This window comes from Bos grunniens, chromosome 6, assembly GCF_055505025.1.
Source record: "Bos grunniens cultivar Pamir isolate PY7600 chromosome 6, Bosgru_T2T1.0, whole genome shotgun sequence".
In the NCBI taxonomy this organism is placed as follows: Eukaryota; Metazoa; Chordata; class Mammalia; order Artiodactyla; family Bovidae; genus Bos; species Bos grunniens.
Window position 1 is genome coordinate 108,398,414 of NC_141170.1, and position 25,110 is coordinate 108,423,523.

General features: G+C 34.8%; 1 long non-coding RNA gene across 17 annotated transcripts in view; it reads right to left on the bottom strand.

The window, feature by feature from the left end:
• The window catches only part of LOC147371186 (uncharacterized), a 316,584-nt gene that overhangs the window by 42,516 nt on the left and 248,958 nt on the right, over window positions 1-25,110 (bottom strand). For all 17 annotated transcript variants that reach the window (XR_015166271.1, XR_015166259.1, XR_015166272.1 and 14 more), the window contains one exon: window positions 325-389. This is a non-coding gene — a long non-coding RNA (uncharacterized LOC147371186). The remainder of the gene's footprint in view (window positions 1-324; window positions 390-25,110) is intronic.

Consider the following 25,110-nt stretch of genomic DNA (forward strand, 5'->3'; position numbering starts at 1 on the left):
CACAGTGGTGAGGTTGACTGTGGTCAAAGAAAGTACAACTGAAACTTGGATATGGGCCAGGGAATGGCCAGGGAAGTGATGGCCATCTTAAGATTAAGCTGGCTGCTTAGCCATGCTGTGCATATTCTCTTACAACTGGAAGCATTAGAGATGCTGAAAGTGCTGACTTGAATACTTGTGTGTTAAGAGAAAGCTCAGTATTTACACTGAGAATATTCAAATAGAATTGGAAAGACAGAAAATATATAAAGGTATTATGACAATGAAAGATTTCATTAATAAAATAAGTTTTATAAAAAGTCTGACACAAGTAACTTAACATACCTGTGACTAATATATGCGATTTAATTATGTTCCTTTGGTTCAGCACATCAGTCTTAGATATGTACCTAAGATATGAAAGATAAGAAAATAAATTCCATTATTGCAATTTGAATAATTATCCTCAATTTTAAAAGAAAATACATTCTTTTCATATTAAATCCTTGGTAACAAAATTAAACCAAAATATTAAAGGCTATATTTAGCATTTCCTTGTAAGGGGCATAATGCAATTATTTTCCTAAAATTACTATTGATTATATAAAATCAATTTATAAAAGGTCATTTCAAATTGGTCATTCTTATTATTCAAAAGCTTATTATTCTGATTTGAATTGAAATGAACATTTCTTATTGTGGCATTGATAGAATGTTACATTATATATCATTAAAATCTCAATTTTTGTATTCAAGAAATACAAAAAAATAATATGGGTAAGTTTAAAAAGAATTTTTTCAAATGTATTAATCTAGCTTCCCAACATTTTCAAATGATGTTTATCCATGGGCATTTGAAACGTTCTTTATGTGGGAAATACGACAGAGATTGCACATTATCTATTGACAGTTCTCTCCTTTTACTTCAGTAACACAAAATGTAATGATAGATATAAGAATATATGAATAAATTCAGCAATAAAAAAGTCTTTCATTTCTTGGCTTTCCTTTGAAAAAACGAGTAGTCAGAACATATACTGCAGTCATTGAATGGCACTTTGACGAAGAGCAGCTTCATTCCTTCTCACTCCCCTTCACTTATTTTTCCCTGAGTATAATTAGGAATTAGTGGTTAATACTATAGTATTGATCTTGTTGAGTAGAAAGAAACTTGAATACTACAGATGGGTTCGACAGAGGACAGTGACATTGTTGAGACACACAACTAGTCCTGAGCTTCCTGCCTAAAAATTTAGTTATATTTTAAAGCACTTTTATTTCAGCTCCATTTCTCTAGAAGCAAACACTATTTATCATTGATACACTACAAACATTTTAATTCCAACTACAGTTCTGGGTGCTTCTTTTACATCTGTATTCTGAGGGACAAAAATTCAGTAAACTTGACTGTTTATGGTGTGCTGATGACTCTGTTCTGCCACTACCCAGACCAATGAATATTTTCAGATTTCCATGTGGGTAACATAAGTAAGAGGTTATGGAAATTTCAGTGATGGAACAAGGAGGTAGGAAAGTTAGAGTCTTGATGTTTATTGATTTAAACTTGAAATTAAAATATGAATTAGTAAATAAAAGCTTAACATGCAGACATATAATCACACTAAGGCGATGGTTTTTAAAGATTTAAAGAACTATTTCTCTGGGGAGGTTTTTTTTTTTTAATAAACATTTTAGTATTCTTCATTGTGCCTCATGAATTTTTCCCTTAAAAGTTTGTTATGTTTCTTTCTACCATGTTAATTTATATGAAAAAAAAAAGATGTGTACTTTGATAATCTTAAATGTTATTTTCATATGTTTAATGGTACATTTTTATAGGACAAACCATTGTGTTCATATGTTATTCACACAGAAAAATATAAGAAACAAGAATGAGATAAGAAATCTGTATGTATTTGAGAATTGACAATTATACCATAAAATATATTTTCAAATATCAGTATCATCTATAACTGTCACTTTTATAATTTATGGTAATAATATGTTGATTGTAAGGTTTTACAGAGATCAATGCAGAAGTTTATAGGAATGGAATTACATAATAAGTGATTTGTTGTTCAACTGCCCTGTCGTGTCTGACTCTTTGTGACTCCATGGACTGCAGCACACCAGGCCTCCTTGTCCCTAACCATCTCCTGGAGTTTGCCCAAGTTCATGTTTATTGCACCAGTGATGCAATTATGCTCTCAAATGATTCACATAAATAGAAGTGAATAAGTAAATATTACACAATCTTAATAATTGTTTAACCTAAGTCATGGTTATATTGGATTGTATTGAACTGTACTATTTTCAAATATATCTTTAAAATTTTATTTTTAATTAAAAAATTAGATTTAATTGGAAATAATGATAAACTCTAAGTATCAGCAGATTAATGGATATAGTTTCTTAAAAATATATGAGCAAAATGATGCTCTACAATTTTAATATCTTTCTTATGTCACTTATGTTTCTTATATTTAACATCATCTTATGACTCAGACAATTTTACACAATATTGTAGATGTAACCTGAGAAGTAAAATGGACCTGGCCAGAGGCATAATATAATTTGCATATTAATAGTTATATGCTTTTCTGTGCTGTATTTCTACTAAAGGAGTCAAAACCTATCATATCAAGTTCACACATTCCTCATGCTAATAATACATAGTATAGCTTAATCGATTATTGTTTGTAAGATATATAAGAAAATAAGATAAGATGGAGTCTGTTGCTGAACAGTTTAGTTTCCATTTCCATAGGGACTATTTAGAATGATGCCTTGTGCTGTCAGTTCTTTCTCTCTAAACCCACTGCTTAATTCTTTCTGCAATAGCCCACTCTTCCTGCCTGTTAGTTATTTTTGATTCTAATATTTCCATCAAAATAATTTCCTGTTATTCCTAGCTCCTTTGGTTCTGAAAAATCTGTTTATGTGACTCCTATGGTTTCATCCAAGTTTCATATAAGGATACATAAGTATGAAGTGTGCTACATTCTATTTAAATGTAAGACATTACTATTACTAATAAAACTAACAAGATCACTGGAAACAAAGGCTATCTAAACAAAAAAGCTATCTAAATTCACAATGGATTACCAAGCAGTGTCTCTAAAATATTATGAACTATGTAATAAAGTGTTGTTGTTTAGTCACTAAGTCCTGTCTGACTTGTTTGCAACCCCATGAACTGTAGTCCACCAGGACTCTTTGTCCCTGGGATTCCCCAGACGGGAATACTGGAGTGAGTTGCTATTTCCTTCTCCAGGGGGGGTCTTCCCAACCCAGAAATTGAACCCACATCTCTTGTGTCTCCTGCATTGGCAGGCAGATTCTTTACCATGGAGCCACCAGCAAAGATATAAATAAATGAAATAGGTATAAGTAATTGAAGCTTCTGCTCAGTCCTTTTGCTTTTGTTTCCACTCTATCCACATATAGTTTATATAATTTCCATGAATTTCTTTTGATTTTTACTACCACCTTTCCGTATTCCTAAACTAACACTAACTTTACATATATACCTAAATACACATACATAAACATATGTATGTGTGCTGTGCTTAGTTGCTCAGTTGTGTCTGACTCTTTGCGACCTCATGGACTATAGCCCACCAGGCTCCTCTGTATATGGGGGTTCTCTGGGTAAGAATACTGGAGTGGATTGCCATGCCCTCCTCCAGGGCGGTCTTTCCAGCCCAGGGATCAAACCCAGGTCTCACACATTGCAGGTGGATTCTTTACCATCTATATATATTTTCTGTGTTTTAGTAGTCATATGCTTGATTGTAGTTTACATATTCTCTTAATGTTGTCTTTTATCATGTTTTCTATTAAAGTATTCCCTACATTTAATGTGTAACAGCAATAACTTTATCTCATCAAAGCTGATGGTCTACTATTCATACTGAGCATTGTCTTACCAGCAGCAAAGGTTAATGCCATGGTCTTTTAAGGAGACCAACCAATGTCTTTGTGACCAGTTGATGAAAGTGCATCCCTTCCACCCTGGAAATAATAGCATTTCATCCTAATTGTGTTTGTATATATTACAGTTATAAGTTTGCCTCACCTGAACACAGATTTCACCCAGCATCACTATCAGAGGCTCACAGAAGTCTCATTTACTATATCATGATTTCGCTTAGTATCCCTCATACTTGAGCAATCTATTTTATGGAGAATGTGGTGCTGCAGTGGGTACAATGCCATGAATACAACTGGTCACAGAAAACGCTATACTATCCAGAGTTCCATCCTGAAAAAGCAATGGGAGAGCTTCTTGACAATGTAGCAAAAGCACCAGCTTGAATACTGTATTACATGAGACTGGTGTCTTATCTTTCATGGTGCAGAATATTCCTTAAATCAATGGACATTTTATGGTTCTGTCATTACAACAGGTAGAATAAATGGGCCTGGGAACAAGGCATTGAAGGAGGAGTTGCCCTGCTTTCAAAGACTGAGTCACCATCAGTGACCTTCTTGGAAAATTGAAGTTTTCACAATCTTAGTCTTTGTGAGTGGAGTGTTATAAAAGGGACTTGAATGAAGAGCATGATGAAGAACCATATTTCAGACAGAGGGAATAGCAAATACAAACTCCACATGTGTCGTAAGCAGTGTGAACCACACAGAGTATTAGTGGTTCATGGGATTCTTCTCAGAGGTTCATACCCAAGATGAAAAATAGAAAATCTTGATTTTTTTTCTAGCTACGATATAATATCTTTTTTCCTTATTTTTTCTAAGATCCTTTTTCTGTGATTGTGTGCTCTCAATCAAATTTCTATTTCTATTTTTCACAACCATTAAGATTTCTAAGATTTCCTATAGTCAAATTCTCTCCAATAAATCCAGTGACCAAATGCCACATCTAAATGTTAATCTTTAAATTATACAGAACTGTGACTTGTATATTGTTAACCATCCAATCCTTGAAATTCCTGTTAACTTCTACAATAAACTGGTCTCCTGTCATTCAGTAAAAGGAACAATGTGGTTAGAAAGAACTAGCCTGGGGCAGATTTATTACTCTGCAACTTACCAGCCTCACAGGTATGATTCTAGCTCTATCTCTGCTAGGCATATTAGCCACTGAGAGAATGGTCTACTTAATCCAGATGCTGGCCTAAACATGCATGATCTCCTAAGAATATGATCTTAAACACTCCCACCAAAAGTGTCTGCTCTTCCTCACTGAACCATTTAGTCTCTTGGAATTAGTTTCAAATATTGGTTGTGTGAATACATTATTATTATTTACAGCATTCTTTTTTTAACTCTCGGTCTGAAGTTTGTTCATATATTTATAAATTATTGCCTTCTTCCTACTGTTCTCCTATGTACATAATTTTATACTATTATTTAATTTATTAAATCTACTAATCTCTCCTGGCTTTCATGATCTGGCATAATAAGATTTTGCTGTACGTGAGTGATGATATTTTCCACTATTTCTCAGGCAGCTTAACCAAGCTCTAGTGTGGTACATTTTCACCAGGGACATTCCCAGGGTTTTAGTCATCTATTCACAGTTTTTGTTTTTAATGACCACCAAGTATCATCCTCTCCCACAAAGCCTTTTCCAGTTAAGGCCAGACATTTTTCTTCTCTGAAGTATAAATCATTTTAAAACAATAATAATGTGATTTCAGTTATTTGTCAATATTTTATTATTTTTTAATTCCTAAGCCAATTCAAATAGAATACACCTTTTTAGGCTTTAAAGTGATTCCCAAAAAAGTATACAAATGTATTTGAGAATATAATACTTGCATAAAGTTGATTATAGGAGTCCATAAGCAAAGTAAGTCAAGGAAAGTATAAAACAGTGTGTTCATAGCTAATTGTTAAATACATAGCATAGAATTGATGCTTTTGAACTGTGGCATTTCAGAAGACTCTTAAGAGTCCTTTGGAATGCAAGGAGATCCAACCAATCCATCCGAAATGAGATCACTCCTGAATATTCATTGGAAGGACTGATCCTGAAGCTGAAACTCCAATACTTTGGCCACCTGAATGCAAAGATCTGACTATTGGAAAAGACTGATGCTGGGAAAGATTGAAAGCAGGAGGAGAAAGGGACAACAGAGGATGAGATGGTTGTATGGCATCATGGACTTGATGGACATGAGTTTGAGCAATCTCTGTGTGTTGGTGATGGACAGGGAAGCCTGGCGTGCTGCAGTCCATGAGGTCGCAAAGAGCCAACCATGACTGAGTGACTGAGTGATATATATATATATATATATATATATATATATATATATATATATATTTAATTCAGTTTGGTTCAGTCGCTCAGTCATGTCAGATTCTTTGCAACCCCATGAATCACAGCACGCCAGGCCTCCTTGTCCATCACCAACTCCTGGAGTTCACTGAGACTCACGTCCATCAAGTCAGTGATGTAATCCAGCTGTCTCATCCTCTGCCATCCCCTTCTCCTCCTGCCCCCAATCCCTCCCAGCATCAGAGTCTTTTCCAATGAGTCAACTCTTCCCATGAGGTGGCTAAAGTACTGGAGTTTCAGCTTTAGCATCATTCCTTCCAAAGAAATCCCAGGGCTGATCTCCTTCAGAATGGACTGGTTGGATCTCCTTGCAGTCCAAGGGACTCTCAAGAGTCTTCTCCAACTGTGGATGTGACTGGTGATAGAAGCAAGGTCCGATGCTGTAAAGAGCAACATTGCTTAGGAACCTGGAATGTCAGGTCCATGAATCAAGGCAAATTGGAAGTGGTCAAACAAGAGATGGCAAGAGTGAATGTCGACATTTTAGGAATCAGCAAACTCAAATGGACTGGAATGGGTGAATTTAACTCAGATGACCATTATATCTACTACTGCGGGCAGGAATCCCTCAGAAGAAATGGAGTGGCCATCATGGTCAACAAAAGAGTCCAAAATGCAGTACTTGTATGCAATCTCAAAAATGACAGAATGATCTCTGTTTGTTTCCAAGGCAAACCATTCAATATCACAGTAATCCAAGTCTATGCCCCAACCAGTAACGCTGAAGAAGCTGAAGTTGAATGGTTCTATGAAGACCTACAAGACCTTTTAGAACTAACACCAAAAAAGTTGTCCTTTTCATTATAGGGAACTGGAATGTAAAAGTAGGAAGTCAAGAAACACCTGGACAGGCAAATTTGGCCTTGGAACACGTAATGAAGCAGGGCAAAGACTAATAGAGTTGTGCCAAGAAATTGCACTGGTCATAGCAAACACCCTCTTCCAACAACACAAGAGAAGACTCTACACATGGACACCACCAGATGGTCAACACCGAAATCAGATTGATTATATTCTTTGCAGCCAAAGATGGAGAAGCTCTATACAGTCAACAAAAACAAGACCAGGAGCTGACTGTAGCTGAGGTCATGAACTCCTTATTACCAAATTCAGACTTAAATTGAAGAAAGTAGGGAAAACCACTAGACCATCCAGGTATAACCTAAATCAAATCCCTTATGATTATACAGTGAAAGTGAGAAATAGATTTAAGGGCCTAGATCTAATATATATATATCAATATGTGTATTTCAAACATTTATTTGTAGACATATGCAAACTTTCCATAATTAACAACAGGTCACATGGCAGAGTAATGTGATTGTTTCAAAAAGAAGCTTTCAAAAGTCAATTTGAACTAAGAATAGTTATTTTAGATAGCTCTCTTTACCTCATGAGATCAGACTAACACTAATTCAAGGCCTGCTGTCTTACCGATAAGAAAAAATAGGTTATAAACTTGATTTGTAAGTCATGTGATAATCAACAATGAACTTTGGTTTTCTATGCTATGGTAATAAAGGTGTTTTGAATTTAGAAATTCCTAGTACAGACACAAAGGCTGATGAGGTTACAATTTGCCAGGGTTATAAATCATTATGTTTTTATTGTAGAAGTAGTTCTTCAGTTCTTTGTTGTGATAGAGTTATTTGGCTTATGTCCCTTGTTTATGTTTGTATCATTATTATCTTATTTTTATGGAGACAAATTAAGGCAGTTGTGTTTTCTTGAGACTGACAGATTAAATTCTCTTTTAAGGAAAATTTTAGCTACTTTTTTTTTTAAATTTTATTTTATTTTTAAATTTTACATAATTGTATTAGTTTTGCCAAATATCAAAATGAATCCATCACAGGTATACATGTGCTCCTCATCTTGAACCCTCCTCCCTCCTCCCTCCCCATACCATCCCTCTGGGTCGTCCCAGTGCACTAGCCCCAAGCATCCAGTATCGTGCATTGAACCTGGCCTTTGCTTAGCAAATATGTTTTGCAAGTAGTGATTAACTAAGTACAATTATTCCTCAATTGTATAACACATCTACAGTTGTACAAAGTGGCAAAAGTTTTGCCTCTCCCTTCAACTTTTTTAACAAAAGTAGAAGAGTTTCTATTTTTGATGTTTATGCCTCAAAGATAAATGTATTATGTATTTACAGCAGCCACAGATAAGCTTAAACAATGCACATGAAACTCATTATTATTACTTCTTTTACCAAATTTGCTCTTTCTCTGCCTAAACTGACAGTAGAATTCTTGACGTCTTACTCATCCTTATTGCTGAAAAAATATGCTTTTTTTGTATATTTTTCTATTGGTTTATTTTATAGAGAAGTGTATGCTCAAGCATAAATGTTTTTAAAAATTTCTTTTTAGCAGTGGGTTAAAACATTTATATCTTTATATTTGTGACAATTGGGGAAAAACTTTAATTCTACAAATTTTTCTGTGCTCAGAGGCTAATCAGATAGCGTTTTCACTTAACAATTTCTAATCAAGGAGTTTTTATTATTTGTGAATTTAAGAATAAGGCATATTTGAAGATAACTTGCAGAAGGGAAAAATTCTCTTTGAAATAACATCATTGCCACTTGATGTTCCATGAAAGCTTACAAGGTGTTCGGATTTGTCCAGGCACTCTAAGTGTGTATCTTAAGTTTCACTGTTTTTCTCTCAAAAATCAGCTTATTAACAAATTCAACTAAGAGAGAGAGAGTTTAAGTAAGTTCCACAAGATCACACAGCTACTAAATGGCAGAACAAGAACCCAAACTCACACATCTGTACAGCAAAGCTTGAGCTCCTGATCACTGACCTTAACTACCTCCCAAGGGAATAGTGAAAGGAATAATATGTTATCAATAACACTGATGAAGCTCAGAAATCTATTCCTTTAACGTGGCACTGGATACATCTTCAAAGTGATGAAACTTGCTGAAATGGCTGAAGTTTCATAACAGAAATTTAAAGCATATGATAATAAAAAGATACTTTATTGAGGAGGAGATATGACACTTGGTATTTGGATTTAATTTTTAAGTACCTATTTTTAAAGAGTTCAGAAATACATGTACATTTGTAAGAGTAAGCATAAAAAAAATACAGTGTTAGATCTCTGCAGTGCCATATCTGAAGTCCAAAACAGACTACTTCTTTCCAGTGTAACATACAACCTTGAACTGTATGCAATACCTTTATAATTTTATTCTACATTTGCATTGCTATTTGCCTGCACTTAGAAATCCAAATATAGAATAATCTCATGAATTTATTAATAACGAGGTTTTGAAGTTGAGTCTTTTGGTGCCACCTTCTGGCATAAATTATTGTATAAAATGTTCCAAATTTCAACAAAGTTTCTAACAGTTAAATAAGTTAAAGTACATGATTTTATGTCTATCAGGTATATAAGCTTCTACTTCAAGGTAAATTTACTTGTACTGAGGTCAATATAGAAAAGGAAAGTGTGAAAGTAACTTGAACTGTAGAAAGGCAATATTCAGGCTTCAGTATACTATTTATCATGTACACAGAGGAAAAAAAACTAACATGAAAAGTAGTAACATTACACAACACCACTTTCTAAATTTTTTTATTATCTTTACTAACTGAAGGCTGCCAGTGAATTTAAATTTTTTCTGAACAACTAATATAAAACTCAATACCTTTCATTGTTCTTTGAATTAATTGCATTTGATCCACTACTTTAACTTTTACAAACTACATTATAACTATCAGCTTATTTTTGTGTTTATTAGTATGTCATTTATTGCACAAAAGTTATTCTTTCTTTATTTACTATACATTCCTCTAATTAAAATATAAAAACAATTTCTGAAAGGTAAGGGAAAGGTAAGGTTAGAAAGCTTTATCTAATGATGGTGACCTATTTTCCAGGAAACCACTAGCATCTGATGCTATTACAGTTCGAATTAAAAAAAAAAAAATCAGTGTATCCTAATAAATACACATTTGCGTCATTCCAGTCTTATTATTATGCATAATTTAGAGTGAATTTAACCATTCACTAGGAAACCAAAATGGAAACTTCTGAGTACAAGAATTTTTTTGCTTTTTATTATTGTCATTATTTTATCTTGTCATTATTGCTATTAGCAATAGCATTATTTGTACACCTTTTAAAATATATCGGTTTTATAAACTTGAAAAAAAAAGTTTTTTAGTGTTTTATTTTAAATTTAGAACACCATCTAATCTGGATTCCTATATATGCCTTCTAGAATACTTTACGTTATATTCCTCTGAGCGTATTTATTTTCTTCATATTTAGCTTTCAGTGTGATTACAATTAAAAATCTCTTCTTTCCTTCCCTCTTACTTTCCTTTTTCTATTCCTTTCAGAATCCAAGCACACATTATAAATATCACACATCGTGACCAAGTGGACTTTATTTCAGGAATGCAAGAATTCTTCAATATTTGCAAATCAATCAATATGATACACCATATTAATTTCATTGAATTGAAAGATAAAAACCATATGATTATTTCAACAGATGCAGAGAAGGCCTTTGAAAAAATCCAATACCCATTTGTGATAAAAATTCTCCAGCAAGTAGGCATAGAAGGAACATACCTCAACATAACAAAAGCCATATATAATATAGCAAACATTATCCTCAATGGTGAAAAATTACAAGTATTTCCTCTAGAATCAGGACAAGATAAGGGTGCCAACTGTCACCACTACTATTCAACATAGTTTTGGAAGTCCTAGCCATAGCAATCAGAGAAGAAAAATAAATAAAAGGAATCAAGATTGGAAAAGAAGTAAAATTCTCACTGTCTGCAAATTACATGATACTATACCTAGAAAATCCTGAAGATAATGACACCAGAAAATTACTAGAGCTAGTCGATGAATATAGTAAGGTCATAGGATATAAAATTAACACACAAAAGTCCCTTCCATTCCTAGAGGATAATGTTGGAAAATCAGAAAGAGAAGTTAAGGAAACAAGCCTGTTTTATACGGCAACAAAAGAAATAAAATACATAGGGAGGCCTGGCGTGCTGCGATTCACGGGGTTGCAAAGAGTCAGACACGACTCAGCAACTGAACTGAACTGAACTGAGAATTAATTTACCTAAAGAAAGAAAAGACTTGTATACAGAAAACTATTTTTCTCTTTTTCTTTTATCCTCTAAGTTTTAGTTTTTTATATATTCATAAATTTCCTTTATTTTTCTTATAAAACACTGCCTAGGAGATTTAGTCCAATAACCTCAATATAGAATTCAGCTATCTATATGTATGTGGAAACAGTGTCAGATTTTATTTTTCTGGGCTCCAAAATCACTACAGATGGTGACTGCAGCCATGAAATTAAAAGACGCTTACTCCTTGGAAGGAAAGTTATGACCAACCTAGATAGCATATTCAAAAACAGAGACATTACTTTGCCAACAAAGGTTTGTCTAGTCAAGGCTATGGTTTTTCCTGTGGTCATGTATGGATGTGAGAGTTGGACTGTGAAGAAGGCTGAGCGCTGAAGAATTGATGCTTTTGAACTATGGTGTTGGAGAAGACTCTTGAGAGTCCCTTGGACTGCAAGGAGACCCAACCAGTCCATTCTGAAGGAGATCAGCCCTGGGGTTTCTTTGGAAGGAATGATGCTAAAGCTGAAACTCCAGTACTTTGGCCACCTCATGTGAAGAGTTGACTCATTGGAAAAGACTGTGATGCTGGGAGGGATTGGGGGCAGGAGGAGAAGGGGACGACAGGATGAGATGGCTGGATGGCATCACTGACTCGATGGACGTGAGTCTCAGTGAACTCCGGGAGTTGGTGATGGAGAGGGAGGCCTGGCGTGCTGCAATTCATGGGGTCGCAAAGAGTTGGACACGACTGAGCGACTGATCTGATCTGATATGTATGTGTCTATATCTGTATCTATATGTACGCATGTGTCTATCTCTGTATGTATCAGCTGCCCTTGACATTATGATATTTTCAAACTGATTAAATAATTTCAGTACATGGTTCTTTAGTTAGTATTTTGTCAATAATGTGTCTTTAAGATTTATATAATTAGATAACTAAGTTACAAGAGAATCTAAATTAGAGTACCCTAGGAGATACTTCATCTAAATATTTAACACAATGCTTAGCTCATAGTAAAAAATAAGTTAATTACTATCATTATTAATGCTTTATTTACATAGGGAATTTTTAATATTTCTACATATAGTAGCTTAGATTATTTTTATAATTAACCTAAATTTCTTTTTATTAATATCAAATTTATTAACAAATGGCTCAACTTCATTTGAACATATGTTTTGTACTTCTATATTATGTAGTCAACAGTTTTCTTCCTAAATTTAGTTTAGGTGTTATTGCTGAATTTTAGTCAATAGCAAAAGAGGCCTTTCCAGCTAAAAAATCTGGAATGCATAATTTATAAAGACATAAAGGAAAATTTTGAATACTTAGGTTAAATAAGGAAATTTTTAATAATGGACTAAATACTTAACTAAATATATACAAGTGGGAAACTCTTTTTTCAAGATACTGCCAGATATCTTCAGATAAAACATGGCATTATTGTACAGTCACTTTAGAAAACAGTATTGAGGAAACTCAAAAAATTAAAAATAGAGCTATCATACGATCCAGAAATTCCACTTCTGGGAATATACATAAAGAAACAAAAATGATAACTCAAAAGATATCTGCACCCACATTTTCTTAGCAGTATTATTTACAACAGCCAAGACATGGAAACAAGTGTCCACCAAGGGTTGAATGGACAAAGAATTTGTGATATATATAATACAGTAGAATAATATTCTATTGTGTGTATGTATGTGTACACTCAGGGGCCTCCCAGCTGGCACAGTGGTAAAAAGTCTGCCTGCCAAGGCAGGAGTAGCAGGAGATACAGGTTCAGTCACTGGGTTGGGAAGATCCTATAGAGGAAGAAATGGCAACCCACTGCAATATTCTTGCTGGGATAATCTCATGGACAGAGGAGTCTGGTGGGCTATAAAACATGAGATCAGAAAGAGTCAGATGCAACTGGGAGACTGAGCTCGCATGTGTGTATATACATACACACATATACACAGCAGAATACCATCCAGTCATGGAAGAATGAGAAGCACCTACCATTTGTGACAACATGGATGGAACTTGAAGGTATTATGCTAAGTGAAATAAGAAAGACAAAGGCTATATGATCTTACTTACATATGGAACCTAAAGTAACATAAAAAAAAAAAAACCCTAAACTCACAAAAAGAAATCCAATTTGTGGTTACTAGCAGTGAAGGATGAGGTGAGGGGAAATTGGAGGAAGATGGCTAAAAGTACAAAATTTCAGTTATAAGATAAATAATTATTAGGTACTGATATATGAAAAACAGGAAAGTTGTTAAGAGAGTAAATTCTGAATTCATATCACAAATAATTTTCTCTCTTCTTATTCCCTTTACTGTATGTATGTGAAAAGATGGATTTTAGATGAACCTATTATAATTATTTACTATATATATGTTTGTTTATCCATACCTATGTAAATCAAACCATAATGTTGTACACCTGAAAATTATATAAAATATGTTAATTAATTCTCAATAAAACTGGGGAAAAACCTGTTATCTAGAAACTTTCCATTTATAATAAATCCACATAAAGCCCCAAGGAATTTTTTGTTCACTCTTTACTCTTAACATTGCTTCACTTATATTGCACTCAGTATCTTTATCTTAAAAATGACAATCACATGCTGTTAAAGCCAAAAATGCGAAGACATGATAACCAACCACAGTTTTCAGGTTGCCAGGTGTGATGTGAATGTTGTTAAAATGTTAATGTCTTTGATGCAGATGGAACAGAACAGAAATGGGAACTTTGTTCTACTTCACTTTAAAGCTAATAAACAAATGAGCAGACAAAGCCAGAGCTAATTTAAATTTATATTAATTATTTCTGCATTTAGCCTTCCATAAATTCAGTGAATCCTGGAAATGAATTTGAACATGCCACATACAACAGCACAGATTCTTCTTCAATAAAAGGCAATTTAAATTCTGGAGCTCTTTTTCCTATTATTAAAACTTCACTCTAGTTTGACTTCTCTTAATAATTTAATTAATAAACCACTGACAATTTGTTTTGAATAATTTACTTAACAATATGCTGTATATTGAATGACTATAAGAAAAATATTTCACTGAAAATTTCTGGTTCTAACTTTTTGTGTGACCATGAAAATTCTTTTTTCTTCTCTAAGGCTTTGTTTCTTCACGTATGGGGGAAAAAAAGGAGTTTGGAGTCAATAACCCTTCCAATGTCATCAGCTCTGAAATCCTCTGAGCATATTCCTCTGCCAACCAGAAGAATATGAATGTAACTGGACATTTTATTGTATGCATTTACTTTGTTGTGGTGGCTGGAGGAAAATCTCAGGATAAATAAATAAGTAGAATGGACAAACCTCTGTGTATGGTATGGTCTTCATGTGTTTCATGGTTGTACTAATGAATTCTAAGTTTCAGAATCTCAAAGATAACTTAATAGCATCCTATATATTATCCTTATCCAAGACTTTATGTGGAAGCCTTTACCACTGATAGACATTCATCAGAGTAGAGCGGAAGAGGATGTACATGTTGATATTTTGTTTAATGAATTTCTCTAAGATGAGATTCAGGAGTGAGTGGGTTTCATGATTAGTAGAAACCTCTTAAAGGCAGGACCTTTCGCCAGTATGTAGTGTGTATGTGTGTCTTGAAATGCTTACTAATGAGAATCCATGGGAAACAAAAAACTTCTCTTGCCCAATGCTTATACAGAGAATAGAGCTGTTTAAATGCTCATACAGATTATAGGCACTTGGAATAACAGGAGCAGCAACCATTACAGTTTGCTACAGAAGTTAGAGTCCATTTCTTACATTTTATGTGCTGGATAAAGTTTATAATATTATTGTACTTCTAAAGAAAAAAGAAATATGTTTTCATAAAGATTGTTATCGTATGAATTGTGTGTGTGTGTGTGTGTGTGTTTTGTGTTAATTGCTCAGTTATGTCCGACTCTTTGCAATCCCATGGCCTGTGGTCCACCAGGCTCCTCTGTCCATGGGGATTCTCCAGGCAAGAATACTGGAGTGGGTTGCCATGAACTTCTCCAGAGGATCTTCCAGATCCAGGGCTCGAACTCAGGTCTCCTGCATTGCAGGCAGATTCCTTCTAATATTTTGAAGCCTTAACCTCCATGAAACTGAATTTAGAGATGGGGACTTTAAGGAGGTAAAGTTAACTGATATCATAATGGTGAAGCTTCAATCCACGGAACTGAGTCCTCATAAGTAGAGGAGACACCAGAGAGCTCTCTTCACATACATACAGAGGTAAGATTATATCAGGGCAGTGACAAGGAGGCCAAAACAGGAAAAGCAGTTTTCCCAGAAGTCAACCCTACTGACACCTTGATCTTGGACTTTCAACCTCCAGAACTGTGTGAAAATAAATGCTTATTGTTTAAGCCTCCCATTCTTGTTACGGCAGCCTGAACTAACTAATATAAAGACTAATTTTTGAATTCAATCAGACTAATCATTAGGGGTTCTAAATTTTATTAAGAAATCCCATATTGTCCATGGAGTAACATTTCAATTCATTTCTCTAACAAGTACTTTGAACAGTGTTTGACCTTAAGCAGAGATGAAGAATAATAAAATTTTATTTTCTTCCTCTCTATAAGTAAGGTATTTTAATTTTCCTCTGAATTCTTTTAAGTTTTTTCTTTTTTCTTTTTTTTTTTTTGTCTTTGGTTTTCTTTAGTTTAAATATGTTACACCTAGTCGTATATAGTCTCTGGCATTTTTCCTGCTTGGTGTGTTGTCTGAACATCTGGATCTATAGTTTGGTGTCTGTGTAAAATTCTCAGCTATTTTCTTTTTATTTTAAATTCTTGCCTCTTTCTGTTCTTTCTCTCTCCCTTTCTTTCTTTCTTCTGCTTCTGACATTTCAGTTACACAAAAGTAACACATTTGTCAGAGAAGGCAGTGGCACCCCACTCCAGTACTCTTGCCTGGAAAATCCCATGGATGGAGGAGCCTGGTAGGCCACAGTCCATGGGGTCGTGAAGAGTCGGACATGACTGAGTGACTTCACTTTCACTTTTCACTTTCATGCATTGGAGAAGGAAATGGCAACCCACTCCAGTATTCTTGCCTGGAGAATCCCAGGGATGGGTGAGCCTGGTGGGCTGCCGTCTATGGGGTTGCACAGAGTCAGACACGACTGAAGTGACTTAGCAGCAGCCTCAACACATTTGTAATTGTCACAAAATTTTTGGATATTATGTTTTGTCTTTTCATTCCTTTTTCTCTCTGTATTTCAATTTAGAGAGCTCTATTCATGTATTTCACTGGAAGATTCTTTAACAGGAGCCACAGGGAAGCCATTTTTGACTTTAGGCTTCCATAAGGACATGTTTTATTTAAAAAGAAAATGAAGGGATTTTTTTCCTTTTATACACAATGATTTGTAGATAACATTTTTAAAGTAAAGGCCATGAAAGTAATATGTGTAACTGTTATTATTAATAGTAATTATTACTATTTTAAATATATTCTTAAAAGAGTTTCCTAAATGACTTATAAAACAGATGTTTTGAAAACGCTCAGAGCCAGTTTTAAGAAATACCTCATTAAATATTTGACCTAATTACAGGAGTTTAGATCTAGAATAGTATTTCACCTTCTCAAAACTGATTAATTGAGAATTTTTTTAAATTAAAAGTATCTTATTAGAGAAGCTAGTCAGATTGCTTTCTGAAAACTTCCACTGCATTTCAAATCAGGGAAAATACCTTTCTGTCAAAGAGAGAGAAAGTCTCTGATTAAAAAAATACTTTGCTAAGATGCCATTCATTCAATGACCATCATTTACCAAATTTTATTCAAATTTCACTCATCATCGACCTACAGATGGGAAAATAGCTGAGGGAAAAAGATCAAGCACAATGCTACGTAAGCGTTTTCATGCCAAACCACAGGGCATGAGTGCACATATGAGGAATGAAGTATCAAAGAACACAAGAAATGCATCGATCCTTAAATGCTATATATAGGTTCATTGCTTCCAGAATTTTTGTTTTGTTTTATGTTGAAACCCTATTCCCTTGAAATCTGAGAAATACAGAATTTGTATTCAAATGTGTTTGGAAATATTTTGAGCCATATGTTCTACCTCGCTCATTTGCTTAGTCCAAGTTCAAAAATGTCTCACACTAACTTGGTTTAAATCATGCATTACCAATGACAGCTATATCAGCCCCCAAGGGATGGATGTTGGTTCACGGGGCTGGAAAATTACTAGATAAAACAATAGTTTATGGCCCTCCCACACAAATTCTACTGGACAACACAAACAGATATTTATGGTACTAAGATTCCATGGATGGGGAGGGGGATTAAAAAATATCTGAAAGCTTCCTTAATGAATAAAATAGATTGTAAAACATTATTTTAAAGCATTTTCCCTTAAAAGTTTAATGTATGGCACTTCTATAAAAATAAATAACATAAAAATTATGTATCATTTCCTTTGTACATATATTAAGGAACTTCTCATAAACAGTATTATTTGTTTAGATAGCCATTGGAATTTTAGGTGATCTTTTTGGAAAAAAATGAAATATACTCAGTTAACATCATAAACCCTGAAATTTCCTAAGTTTTAAAAGAATAAATGTTTATAGATATTAACAGGCTTACTTTTCAAGCAAATGAGTAAGTGGAGAATAGACAAAAGTCAAAACAGAGATGCTTACTCTGACTGCAAAATCTTCTGTTATACTGAATTTTCTCCAAGAATTTGATTCTGCTTCTTTAAAAAAGAAGCATATGTGCACCCATGGGTGATTCATGTCAATGTATGGCAAAAATCACTACAGTAATTAGCCTCCAATTAAATAAATAAATTAAAAAAAAAGAGAGAGAAGCACTGAAGGCTTTTCCCTCCCTAAGTAAACTACTGGGCTTTCTTCACAGAAAAAAACAGCAGGCCCCACGGCTTCCACAGGCTGCCCACTGGTGTGTGTTCCACGGCACTGCCCAGGCCGTGACTTCCTCCCTGGGATTTTTCCTCTATTGGCTTCCATTCCTTTACATGTTGTCTTCTACAGATTCACCAAATTATCTTCACTGATGAACATATTCTTCTTCACATAGCTCCTTTATTTTTTCAAACCACTATTCTAACTTCACTAATGTTTCAAAAGAGACAAGACAAAATGCTTCTCTCAGTCTTCCATGGGTAAACCTCTCATAAAGTGTTAAGTAATAGATAAAACAAGCAATCTGTATTTTTACCAATAGTTACCCTATCTCAGTGAGCCTTAATTTCTCGGTGTTGAGCGGGATTTTCCTGCTGGCACCTTTGAATGTGGAGAATTTGAGGCAGAAGTACTTGCAATGCTTCTGACTTGTTTTAGATCACAAATCCACAAAAATTAGCCTTAGCTTATCCTTCTTTTTCATAATCAGAAACACATAATAATTTATTTTGTAAACTATATGTACCTCTAAAAAATAGCTGAAGGTTTTTAGACATTTCAAAAAATTCAAATAAAAGCTAATATATTTATATACTAAAATACTATCTTTATTTACATAGATTCATAATATCAAAGTTCAAAGAATATTAGAATCTTATAAATAAATGGGAATGTATTTACATCAACTTATATATAAGTTTCAGTAAAAATATTTTTAATTAAAGCCAATTTGGTGGAGAAAAATTGAATGCATATACATGTATGTAATGAAAGTACATATGTAATTGAACATATATACATATCATGTATTTATATTTTATTTTTATATATTATTCAATATGAGGTGTTTAATCCTACAGATATTATTAGCAAGAGTATTTCATAAACATAAAACATGTGTATGGATGTAACGTATGATACTTTTAACATGCAATACCATAAAATCAAATTCAGAATAAGAACAAATTATGTAGTAAACAGATTGGTTGTTTTATTTTAAAGCAAAGTCTTTGAAAATCTGCTGTTACTGAATGATCACTTTAGAATAAATTATGAGTGTTTTGAAATATCAATTATGTGTTATTGAAAATAGTAAGGAAAAGCAACATTTTCAACACCTCATTTGCATTGATGCCTCTTTGATGACTTCATTAAAAATGTGTTAATTGAACAGAATGTACATTCATTGAGAAAACTAACTCTGTTATAGTATGTATGGTTCATACTACTAACATATGAGTTTAAACACACAAAAAATATCTGCTGCTTAAATGATAAGGGGGAAATTAGCTGACATTTTTTCTGGAGCTACCATGAAAGCATGGGTTACATATTCTAACAACAGAAATTAATTTTTAAGTATTTATTATTAACTGGAAAAGTATATGGTTTCAGTGGCACCCAAACATATCAATAATTTATTACTAGCTTTTATATAACAGTTCAGTTCAGTTGCTCAGTCATGTCCAACTCTTTGCAAACCCATGAATTGCAGCGTGCCAGGCCTCCCTGTCCATCACCAACTCCCAGAGCCTACCCAAACTCCTGTCCATTCAGTTGGTGATGCCATCCAACCATCTCATCCTCTGTCGTCCCCTTCTGCTCCTGCCCTCAATCTTTCCCAGCATTAGGGTCTCTTCAAATGAGTCAGCTCTTTGCATTAGGTGGCCAAGTATTGGAGTTTCAGCTTCAACATCAGTCCTTCCAGTGAACACGCAGGACTGATCTCCTTTAGGATGGACTGGCTGGATCTCCTTGCAGTCCAAGGGACTCTCAAGAGTCTTCTCCAACACTACAGTTCAAAAGCATCAATTCTTTGGCGCTCAGCTTTCTTTACAGGCCAACTCTCACAGCCATACATGACTACTGGAAAAAAAACAGCCTTGACTAGACAGACCTTTGTTGGCAAAGTAATGTCTTTGCTTTTTAATATGCTGTCTAGGTTGGTCATAACTTTCCTTCCAAGGAGTAAGCATCTTTGAATTTAATGGCTGAAATCACCATCTGCAGTGATTTTCGAGCCCCCCAAAATAAAGTCTGCCACTGTTTCCACTGTTTCCCCATCTATTTGCCATGAAGTGATGGGACCAGATGCCATGATCTTCGTTTTCTGAATGTTGAGCTTTAAGCCAACTTTTTCACTCTCCTCTTTCACTGTCATCAAGAGGCTTTTTAGTTCCTCTTCACTTTCTGCCATAAGGGTGGTGTCATCTGCATATCTGAGGTTATTGATATTTCTCCCAGCAATCTTGATTCCAGCTTGTGCTTCTTCCAGCCGAGCGTTTCTCATGATGTACTCTGCATAGAAGTTAAATAAGCAGGGTGACAATATACAGCCTTGACGTACTCCTTTTCCTATTTGGAACCAGTCTGTTGTTCCATGTCCAGTTCTAACTGTTGCTTCCTGACCTGCATATAGGTTTCTCAAGAGGCAGGTCAGGTAGTCTGGTATTCCCATCTCTTTCAGAATTTTCCACAGTTTAATAGTAAGACATTGTATAAGGACTCTATAACACTAGTGAGAATTATAGTGTGATAGTATTCCATATATAATTGATAAGTGTTGGACTCCATCTAAGAAAATTGCATTAAAAAGACCTGTGGCACACCTTGGTAATAGTCTAGTTTCACCTATGATGAAATCATATAACTTTCAATACTTGAAAGCATTTTAGCAAAGAAAAAAAAATCAATTTTTAAAGTAGAGTATGCCACTTCTTTTGATACTGTTATTTTGTGGAATGTTTATATATAAATCTCTCAAAATAATTTTCCAGTGTTTCTCATTTTAACTTGAAAAATATCCCTATCTACAAACAAAGTATTTTTTGGACCTGTTTTGTTTTCTACACTCATTCTCTTCTCAAGAGTTTATTATGAGGCTTCAAAGAACAACTGAAACTTGCAACTCCCAAATGTTGTCTTCAGTCTGGATATTTTTTCATGACCTTTGGACCATAAATTTAGTTCCATATTTAACACCTGCACTTGGATGCCAAACAAGCAATTTAAGCTTAAAATGTTGAATTTGCTCTATCAGAGCATTCTCGTCTCAATTATTTCCAGCCTCTTCCTTTGATTGCTCGTCAAAAATATTGGAAACATCCTTGACATTTATTTATTTTAGACAATCAGTAAATCCCCTTGCTTCTACAACTTGCCACCATTTCCATTGTTCTATCACCATGGTCCAAACCACTGTCATCTGTAGGCTCTGCTATTAAATGTCCACTTCTATTTTTGCCTCTTGTAGATTACTAATAACAGTTAAGTAGAGTTGTTCTATGATGCTATTATATCAGGTCATCCTCTCAAAACCATTCAAATTGCAAATTGCATTAAATCAGTTGCCTCTAGAATCAAATACTTACCTTTCTGGCTTTATTTTCTTCTATTCTTGGTTTCAGCCACTCCCTTGCAGTTTTTTTCTCATTCATATTAAAAAAAAATGTCCATTTTAGGTCTTTGGCATTTGCTTTTTCCTCTTATGGAATATTTCTCTCCCAGATCTCTAAATATCTAGCTGCTTGAACTCCATCCTTTTTTTTTTCTTTCCCTAAAATGTCATCCCCTCCTAGATAATTTTTATTTACTATCTCAATGAACTTTCAAATTACCATCCTCCTCCATGAACTTCTTAACTTCTTAATATCTTTTCTGCTTTGCTTATCATCTGTTTCACCTCACTAGATTGTGAGGTTTATGAGATCATTACTTCCCTCCTAGTTGTATAGTCTTTGGCATTGGTTGCTTAAGTGAGGTTAAATTAAAAAAAAAAAAAAAAAAAAGTCATCTGGACCAAATAGATTACTTGGCTGGAAGAAATACTTCTATAGGTTTGCAGGTAGTAACTGGACAGTTATTGGTGTGAGACTGCAGGAATCTTAGTTACCCAGAGAAGGGAAAAAACCTGAGGATTCATGCCTTTCTTTCTTTATGAAAAGAAAAGAGGTCTTAAAAATCACTCTATTTTCAGTATGAAATTTAATTCCCCAGATATCCTCAGTCTCCTTAGGGTGTACAACAACATTTTAACAGTAAGTGTATTCTTCTTCTAATAAGGGTCAATAAAGTCCATGATTTATTTAAACATTTCATCATCTTCTTTAGGAATAAAGATGGAGATTGAGCCCTTGGCATAATATCTAGATCTTCAAGAGTCTGGCCTCAGCCAAAACTTTCAGTTAGAGCCCCTGGTGGCTCAGAGGGTAAAGCGTCTGCCTGCAATGTGGGAGACCTGGGTTCGATCCCTGGATTGGGAAGATCTCCTGGAGAAGGAAATGGCAATGCACTCCAGTATTCTTGCCTGGAGAATCCCATGGACAGAGAAGCCTGGTAGGCTACAGTCCATGGGGTCGCAAAGAGTCGGATACGACTGAGTGACTTCACTTTCTTTTCTTAACACATGTCCAATAAATTCATGTCATGAGTCTAAGATATAACTCCCCTAGGATATATTGGGCTTCCCTGGTGGCTCCATGGTAAAGAATCCACTTGCAGTGCAGGAGATGAGGGTTTGATGGAGACACGGTTTCAATCCCTGGGTTGGGAAGACTCCCTGGAGAAGAAAATGGAAACCCACTCTGGTATTCATGCCTGGAGAAATCCATGGACAGAGGAGACTAGGGGGCTAAAGTCCATGGGCTCGCAAGAATCAGACATGACATAGAGACTAAACTATCATCGGGCTTTATTACTGCCATCAAATGCCAGAGATGTTTTTTCCTGTGGATTCAATCTTCCCCAAACTCCTAGACTCCATTGATACCACAATATTTACACCCAGTATTTTGAATGTACATAACTATCTTTATCCTATCTTTTCTATGTTTTCATTATTCATCATGAGAAAATCCTAGACTCCCAGATCATCATTTACTGCTGCTACTGCTGCTAAGTCTCTTCAGTTGTGTCCGACTCTGTGCGACCCCATAGACAGCAGTCCACCAGGTTCCTCCATCCATGGGATTTTCCAGGCAAGAGTACTGGAGTTGGTTTGCATTGCCTTCTCCTCATAATTTACTACTACACTCTAAACTCCAGAGTTCTGCACAGCCACTAGACAGCATCTACTGGCTTTTCAATTCTACAGTTGATGGATATTGGGCTGTTTTCAGATTTTGATTTTTATTATTACTAGTAATGTTAGAAACATTGCTGTACATGTCTCCTTAAATCTGAATTTCAGATAAACAAGTATTTTTTATTATAAATATGCCCAAAGGTTCTTCCAACCCTACTCTCTTGAATTTACAGTTCATGTTTAGCAAAATCACTTATATTATCTACCTTTTTTCTGAATTGTCCCTTTACTTTCAAGTAGTGACTGCTTTTATTCTCTGAGAGTTCTTACACCCCCATAATTGGAGGTTGGTGGGCATCTTTTTTGTTCTTTATTGTTAATTTGAAATCATTCTCCTTCCTTCCTCCTTTAAATCCCTAGTTCTGAAACATATGTTATCAGATTATATTTTCCAGTCTTGCTCACTTAAAGTCTAATTAAGCAATCTCTTTAGTATAACCCCACACCTACCCCCCTCCCAACCCTGACAATTCCTTTAAGAGTTTAACTCCTAGCTCATAATTATTTCCTCCAATGACAATCACATTGTAATGTTTGGAGACTTCAATAATTATATGACTGACACCTTCAACATTGTGGCTCCAAGTCCTTGAAGCTCCTCCAATAACCTCAGCTACACATTCCCATGATCACACCTCACACACGGTTATTACTAACAAAGGCAGCTCTCTTGGTTTTCATCATGTCTTTTGGATGATTACATCTCATGTTCTTTTTCTGGATTCTTCTGGCTCCTTCTCTTCTCCCAGGCATGACTGTCAGGATGCTCAGTCCTTGGCAACTTTCTTTGGCACAGTGCCTTCTCTTTGGGGTGCTGCCAGTCTTATACCTTTAATTAGCATCCATATTATGATTAAAATCTACATTTACATTATTTATATACTAAGCTTAGACATCAGCTCTAAATTCTGAAATATCATATATCCTCTTTAATAAGTACAGACATCTCAAGCTTTACATTTAAAACTAATCACTCCATATTCACCTAAACTTGCTCTACTTGCACCTTCCTCTTCATAATTTAAAACAACTGCTTTCATGCAATTACTAAGGCAAAAAATTATGAGTAATCTTTGAATTTTCTTTCTTTCATATTAACATCTATTTTAGCAGGAAGTCCTCCTACTTCTATTGTCAAACTAGATTCAGAATCTGATCGCTTCTCATTATCTCAGTTGCTGTAGCCCCAGTTCAATTCACCATCCTTTCTCACTCAGATTATGGGAATGCCCTACCAACATATTTTCTTAATTCTACCCTTGGCCAGTTAAAAGTCTGTTTCCTACATTCCAACCAGAGATGTACAATTAAGACATATTTCAGACTATGCTAATTTTCTCCTGAAAACTCTTAAGTAGCTCCCATTTCACTCAGTCTCAAAGCAAAATCTTTAAAATGACCTGTAATTCCTTAGACATTTTGGCTCCCAGTTATCTCTGACTTCATTTTCAATCTTCATTCCCTCACTTTTCTCTGGCCACACTGTCATCTTTGCCAGGCCATGAATCCACCAGGCAGATGCCTCCCTTAGGCCTTTGCAATGGATTTTCTCTTGGCCTGGTGCACTCTTGCCCAACTTAGAGGCAGACCAATTTCCTCATATATTTTGCCTTTTCTCAATTATCAGATCCTCATTGCCTGACCACTATGTATAAACTCCATAAATCTCCTCTCTTATTACTACCAATTTTCTATACTCTGTTCTATTTAACAT